An 8,034-nucleotide genomic window follows, 5' to 3' on the forward strand; every position below is an offset into this window, starting at 1 on the left:
AAATGCAGTAACAGTGAAAATAATAGGAAAATAGGGATTTGGTTTGTGTTTGAGTGTTAAAACATAAAGGGTTCATTGAAGCCAATAGTTTAAGGCACCATGTTGAAGTCTTACTCCAGTTAGACTAAAGTTCAGTGCTAGTCTTCTTGGTTGCAGGTTAAGGAACCACTGCCATTATTGGAGATTGAATGAGTTGTTCTGGACATACTGGTGCCAGCAACCCAAATCTGTGACCTGGAAGGTCATGACGTGCCTCATCGATGGAGATATGTTTCATCTATCTGTATATGTGTGGAAAATTACTGTGTCTATCTATATCTTAGCCAATGAGAATCATTCAACGTGTAAGCAACAACGTAGCTTAGACCTTGGAAATGGTTTAACTGCTGTGATTGTTGTAACTGCAAGGGGGTGGCCTACAAACTCCTGAGTGAGTCTTGAAGCTGACTTCTGCTGATGAAATGGCAAACTATGTTCAGTAAAACTTTCTTTTATTTTTTTTTATAATTCTGACTCCGGGTCTTCATTCTTCATATCTGGTTCTGGGTCCTTAACTGTTTACCCCTGACAGTTGTATACCCTGGGGTAGCTCTAAATCTACTCCCCCAACTCCATATAAACAAAGAACAAGAAAAAGAAGTTAACACAAACAATAATAATAATAATTCACAAACAACAAACTCAGTCCTGCTGTTCAAGTTCCAAAAGTAGAACACAAAGCTAGAGTTACTAGCTAACAAATCCTTAGTCCTGCTGTTCAAGTACCAAAAGTAAAACACAAAGCTAGAGTTACTAGCTAACAAATCAGATTACAACATTATCAAAAGCATTATCAAATGTTCCAATCCTAATCTCAAATAGACAACAATAAAGTAATCTATAAGTCACAAAGTTCCCAAAAAAGGGATACCAACAGCAGGAACAGAGTGCAAAGCCCAGAGCAGAGAGTGAACAGATCCAAAACTAGGCTTTTTAAAGAGCCCAGCCAGCTGCAGCCACTGACGAGTAGGAGGAGTTCCAAGATCCAATCAGCCGTTGAACCACCAATCAGCTGCTGGAATGGTTACAGAAGCCATCTTACCTGTAAGAAGAAAAACACAAGAACCACAAGCAATGCCAGAAAAGAAAATCACTAATACGTACCCAGAGGGTTGTTCCATAAAACAAGATTAGAAAATAAGCCAGGCTTATTTTGGTTAGTCAAACTTATTGTCGGTGAATTCTGTTTCATAAAGCAAACTTAAAATAGTTCAAACTCAGTTACCCTGGAAACTTATGCTGGGAAACTAGCCTGGTCCGGGGCAGGCTAACTGTCAGGCTAAGTCTGAGTTCAGGCTTAACGAGCATACAATTTATACTCACCTGCTGGTATTTCGATGTCATTTTATTTTACTTAACCACTATTAATGCATCTTTTTTTTAAAAATAAGGAAATGTACTTTACTAATAAATGTAAGAAATTATATGGTATAAATGCATTTGAACAAATGAATAAATGTTCAAAACTTGTGTATTTAATTGGTGAGTTTGTTTAATGAGTTTGGTAATTAATGAAGTATATAAATAGGGAGCTGAACTCGTTTCCAAACTTAACCATGGCGTGTCCTTTCATAGATGAGGTGTTGGATGAGGGAGCTATAGTCTTCATTTCAAAGAGAGAGAACTTTCAGAGACAGGTCAGACCCATTGGCATTAAATGACAGCTAACTATATGAACGATATAGGTTCTCAAGAGATGGGATTGCATATATTTGTAGATTACCAAGCCCACACATATACAAATAATTATTTTGTTTAATATGGTCTAAACCATGACTGTGTAGCCTTTAAAATTTTCCACTGGTCCCTCAACTTTCTCCTTAATTGAACAAACACACAGAAGTCAAAGTATTTAATGTGATTTGTCTTTATTCAGAGTGAATCTGCCTGTTAGGGGTGAAAACACACAAATAAATGTTGTGAATGATCAAAAAGATAATGTTTTTTTTTCTTTTCCTTTAAAAAAAAGGTAGTTCTACTTGCATTTTTCTGTAGCTGTTGAATTTCCAGCTCCAACTTCCTCATCTTTAGTTTTTTATACTCGATGTCGATATCAGTTGCTTCCATTTATTTAAGGCAGTATCGTTTATACTCTCCTTTTATGTAGCAACATTTAAGTTATTTCATTACTCTTGTCACATTGTTTTAATTTCTTAATACTCTAGAACAGAACTCTAGGACAGTGTCAGCATCCTGAAAACACATTATGATCATTTTATCACACAAGTACTCTTTTTAATATTCAATACAGTAGCATGGATGGAGTACCCCCTCCTTGAACATACAGACAGTCTCCTCATCCTCCTCAACTGATGGGCCTTCTCAAACTCAGTTAAACTCATTTGCTTACATAACTGATTTAAAAGGTCTCATACTCGCAGGCAACATGATGTCTGGTGGATCCATAAAGCATACAGAATCTTGATAGAACATTTTTTTTTTTTTACCAAAATGCACCATTACAATAGCACAAGTACCACATGACATTACTGATATGATGTACTTAGGCCTACAATGTAAAATACACACACACACACACACACACACACCTTTTATATACTCACTCCTTATACTACATGATATGATTTTAGATGATGCCCCCCTCCCCTCCCTCAGTCTTCTTTTTGGTCGCTTCAATCCACAAGTTTCCGAGGGGCGCTCATGTAAAAAATAAAGTGGGTGAAACTTCCGGTGAGGCGGCGGAAGTAGCATTCCAATGGTATTTTGTGTGTTCGTTAGCGAAGAGGCTAGCTGTTTTTCGGAGAATTATTTTACTATTTAAAGACGCCAATCTTTATGAGAGATGTCGTTACGGAGCTCAGGGACAACATGTGCTGTTCGCGGTTGTATGTATAACCGGACTAAACTAATTCAGTGGCTTAAACGTGATTGTTTTGAACATAAGCTGAAAACGAAATCACAGTGATCCTACCAACGACTGAAGTTTCCATCAACCTCCCAAAAGATGACGAATCTTCCTGTGTACATTTGTTTAAATTCTTAATATTCAATGAACTCTCTCAGCATGTGATTGGCTGTTCGCTACTGATGTTACACCTAAACTCAAGATCAAAGCCTGTGTTGACAGAATACCAAATGTGCCAGTTAATGTATTCAAGCAGCACATTCATTTATAATTTTGAATAAACTCCAAAGCACAATGACTAAGTGTGTATTTTTTATTTTAATTGTTTGTCAGCTCGCACAACTGTCTGTCACCATGCCTTGATGAGTATTGATTATTAATAATGTTATTATAATACTCCCAATCAACTACTGCGGAGGGTAAAGGCACTGTTATTTCACCCTTTTTAATTTCGTTGAGGTTGTGTTCCTACATCGTTAGCTAGTTTGGATCGCTATAACTTGAATGAACGAGTGTCAAGCATGTCAAGTAGCGCTTTGTTTACTTCAAACCGGAAGTCGCGCCCACTTTTGACGCAAGGCGTCATGGGGCGTAGGAAACTTGTGGATAAAGAAAATAATTAAAAAAAAAAAAAACCCTGAATAGTTGTAACTTCAAGCTGGCATTGATTACATATACCATAAGATTTACTTACCATTCAGACTATATTTTTATATTTTATTTTCACCTGCTGCCAGGTTCTTTTTCCTTCACTTAAGTTGCTGCTGCGTGAAAGCAATTAACGTTAGCTTACTGTTATTCACACACAAATTTTGCAATGTATTGTGACACACATTAAATGTTGAAGTATTTTAAATAGTTTACACCGCTACTTACGCTTTGAGACGATCAGCAATTTCCTGCCAAACTTTCTCTCTTGCTTTATTTATTGCCGCTGTATTGACTTTTTTGGTGATGACATCTTTAAATTCTCCATTATATGTTTCCGTGAACATCGCTGCTCTATCTTTTCCTTTTGTTGCCATGGTAGCCCACAGTAAATCGATTGACCCATGCTCGACTTTTCAGGACTTTAAGAGAATGGCGTGCACGCGCAATTATCTAGACTATTTAAACCTGACTCAAATTAGTAAGATCATATGATCCTCAACTTACTGTTATGGAACCAATTTAAGCGCGGATGTTTAACTCGGCTCATTCAAGTCAGGTTTTGGACTTTAATCCCCGCTTTTCTAAGCGGCTTTTATGAAACAGCCCCCAGTTCTCTGGGGACGTAACACCCAAAAAAAAAAAAAAAAAAAAACATAAGGGGTAACACTGTCGGTTTTTTTTTCTGGTCAAAATTTTGAGTTTCGATATCTCAGCTCTGGAAGGGTCTAAAGCCTCCATTTTTGCACTCAGGTCTAAGTCTCATGGCCCTCTATCAGAATCCAGTTTTTTGAGAAGATTGGGGAAACTTAATTTTTCGCACCAAAAAAAAAAACGTAAGGGGTAACACTGTCGTTTTTTTTTTCTGTTTGAAATTTTGAGTTTCGATATCTCAGCTCTGGAAGGGTCTAGAGCCTCCACTGTTGCACACAGGTCTAAGTCTCATGGCTGTAACGTAAAGACTTCGGAAGCAATTGCAAGTAACAATGTTTATTAGAAACTCAGTACACTGTCCACAGACAAGCAGGATGAAACTCAGTACACTGTCCACAGACAAGCAGGGATTCGATGGTCAGATAGACAAGGTGCAGGTGAAGTGAGGTGACGATCAACAAGACTAATCCAGAACATACACGGGGAAACAGACAGGAACAACGAAGGATACTGGAACGTAGAGGGATCTGACACCGGACATCACAAACAACGATCTGACAATGGAGATGAGAAATGGGTGAGATTAAATAGACTGGAATGATAGACTGCAGCTGGTGATGAGCGATGATTGAATGAGTGCTGACGAGCGGCACGCCCGTCTAATCAACACACACACACACATACCACAACAGAAACACGAGACCTGGAGAAGACATAGGATTTACCAACCAGAGTTTTGAGATGATTGGGGATAGTTAATTTTTTGCCCCCCCAAAAAAACACGTAAGGGGTAACACTTTTTCTGGTCGAAATTTAGAGTTTCGATATCTCAGCTCTGGAAGGGTCTAGAGCCCCCATTGTTGCACTCAGGTCCAAGTCTCATGGCCATCTATCAGAATCCAGAATATTGAGAAGATTGGGGATACTTAATTTTTCGCCCCCCCCCCCCCAAAAAAAAACACGTAAGGGGTAACACTGTCGTTTTTTTTTCTGGTCGAAATTTAGAGTTTTGATATCTCAGCTCTGGAAGGGTCTAAAGCGTCCATTTTTGCACTCAGGTCTAAGTCTCGTGGCCCTCTATCAGAATCCAGAGTTTTAAGATGATTGGGGAAACTTAATTTTTCGCCCCCACCCCCCAAAAAAAAAAACGTAAGGGGTAACACTGTCATTTTTTTTTCTGGTCGAAATTTTGAGTTTTGATATCTCAGCTCTGGAAGGGTCTAAAGCGTCCATTTTTGCACTCAGGTCTAAGTCTCGTGGCCCTCTATCAGAATCCAGAGTTTTAAGATGATTGGGGAAACTTAATCCCCCCCCCCCCCCCCCAAAAAAAAACGTAAGGGGTAACACTGTCGTTTTTTTTTTCTGGTCAAAATTTTGATTTTCGATATCTCAGCTCTGGAAGTGTGTAGAGCCTCCATTGTTGCACTCAGGTCTAAGTCTCATGGCCCTCTATCAGAATCCAGAGTTTTGAGAAGATTGGGGAAACTTAATTTTTTGCCCAAAAAAAAAAATCGTAAGGGGTAACACTCGTTTTTTTTTCTGGTCGAAATTTTGAGTTTTGATATCTCAGTTCTGGAAGGGTCTAAAGCGTCCATTTTTGCACTCAGGTCTAAGTCTCATGGCCCTCTATCAGAATCCAGAGTTTTGAGAAGATTGGGGATACTTAATTTTTCGCCCAAAAAAAAAAAAAAACGTAAGGGGTAACACTGTCGTTTTTTTTTCTGGTCGAAATTTTGAGTTTCGATATCTCAGCTCTGGAAGGGTCTAAAGCGTCCATTTTTGCACTCAGGTCTAAGTCTCATGGCCCTCTATCAGAATCCAGAGTTTTGAGAAGATTGGGGATACTTAATTTTTCGCCCCCCCCCCCCCCCCCCAAAAAAAACGTAAGGGGTAACACTGTCGTTTTTTTTCTGGTCGAAATTTTGAGTTTTGATATCTCAGCTCTGGAAGGGTCTAAAGCGTCCATTTTTGCACTCAGGTCTAAGTCTCATGGCCTTCTATCAGAATCCAGAGTTTTGAGAAGATTGGGGAAACTGAATTTTTTGCCCAAAAAAAAAATCGTAAGGGGTAACACTGTCTTTTTTTTTCTGGTCGAAATTTTGAGTTTTGATATCTCAGTTCTGGAAGGGTCTAAAGCGTCCATTTTTGCACTCAGGTCTAAGTCTCATGGCCCTCTATCAGAATCCAGAGTTTTGAGAATATTGGGAAAACTTAACTTTTCGCCCAAAAAAAAAAAAACGTAAGGGGTAACACTGTCGTTTTTTTTTCTGGTCGAAATTTTGAGTTTCGATATCTCAGCTCTGGAAGGGTCTAAAGCGTCCATTTTTGCACTCAGGTCTAAGTCTCATGGCCCTCTATCAGAATCCAGAGTTTTGAGAATATTGGGGAAACTTAACTTTTCGCCCAAAAAAAAAAAACGTAAGGGGTAACACTGTCGTTTTTTTTTCTGGTCGAAATTTTGAATTTCGATATCTCAGCTCTGGAAGGGTCTAGAGCCTCCATTGTTGCACTCAGGTCTAAGTCTCATGGCCCTCTATCAGAATCCAGAGTTTTGAGAAGATTGGGGATACTTAATTTTTCGCCAAAAAAAAAAAAACGTAAGGGGTAACACTGTCGTTTTTTTTTTCGGGTCGAAATTTTGAGTTTAGATATCTCAGCACTGGAAGGGTCTAGATTCTCCATTGTTGCACTCAGGTCTATGTCTCATGGCCCTCTATCAGAATCCAGAGTTTTGAGAAGATTGGGGATACTTAATTTTTCGCCCAAAAAAAAAAACGTAAGGGGTAACACTGTCGTTTTTTTTACGGGTCGAAATTTGGATTTTCGATATCTCAGCTCTGGAAGGGTTTAGAGCCTCCATTGTTGCACTCAGGTCTAAGTCTCATGGCCCTCTATCAGAATCCAGAGTTTTGAGAAGATTGGGGATACTTAATTTTTCGCCCAAAAAAAAAAAACGTAAGGGGTAACACTGTCGTTTTTTTTTCGGGTTGAAATTTTGATTTTCGATATCTCAGCTCTGGAAGGGTCTAGAGCCTCCATTGTTGCAATCAGGTCTATGTCTCATGGCCCTCTATCAGAATCCAGAGTTTTGAGAAGATTGGGGATACTTAATTTTTCGCCCAAAAAAAAAACGTAAGGGGTAACACTGTCGTTTTTTTTTCTGGTCGAAATTTTGAATTTCGATATCTCAGCTCTGGAAGGGTCTAGAGCCTCCATTGTTGCACTCAGGTCTATCGAAAATCAAAATTTCGACCCGAAAAAAAAAAACGACAGTGTTACCCCTTACGTTTTTTTTTGGGCGAAAAATTAAGTATCCCCAATCTTCTCAAAACTCTGGATTCTGATAGAGGGCCATGAGACTTAGACCTGAGTGCAACAGTGGAGGCTCTAAACCCTTCCAGAGCTGAGATATCGAAAATCCAAATTTTGACCCGTAAAAAAAACGACAGTGTTACCCCTTACGTTTTTTTTTTTTTGGGCGAAAAATGAAGTATCCCTAATCTTCTCAAAACTCTGGATTCTGATAGAGGGCCATGAGACTTAGACCTGAGTGCAACAATGGAGGCTCTTAAAAAAACGTAAGGGGTAACACTGTCGTTTTTTTCGGGTCGAAATTTTGATTTTCGATATCTCAGCTCTGGAAGGGTCTAGAGCCTCCATTGTTGCACTCAGGTCTATGTCACATGGCCCTCTATCAGAATCCAGAGTTTTGAGAAGATTGGGGATACTTAATTTTTCGCCCCCAAAAAAAACGCAAGGGGTAACACTGTCGTTTTTTTTCTGGTCGAAATTTTGAATTTCGATATCTCAGCTCTGGAAGGGTCTAG

At 39.0% G+C, this 8,034-nt stretch overlaps 1 pseudogene; it reads right to left on the minus strand.

Annotated features, from left to right (window-relative positions):
• Nucleotides 1–1,900: 1,900 nt before the first annotated feature.
• On the minus strand, nt 1,901–4,153 carry LOC148977395 (uncharacterized; annotated as a pseudogene).
• Between the last annotated feature and the right edge of the window lie 3,881 nt (nt 4,154–8,034).

This window comes from Pimephales promelas, chromosome 10, assembly GCF_988280905.1.
Source record: "Pimephales promelas chromosome 10, fPimPro1.hap1.1, whole genome shotgun sequence".
NCBI classification, from domain to species: domain Eukaryota; kingdom Metazoa; phylum Chordata; class Actinopteri; order Cypriniformes; family Leuciscidae; genus Pimephales; species Pimephales promelas.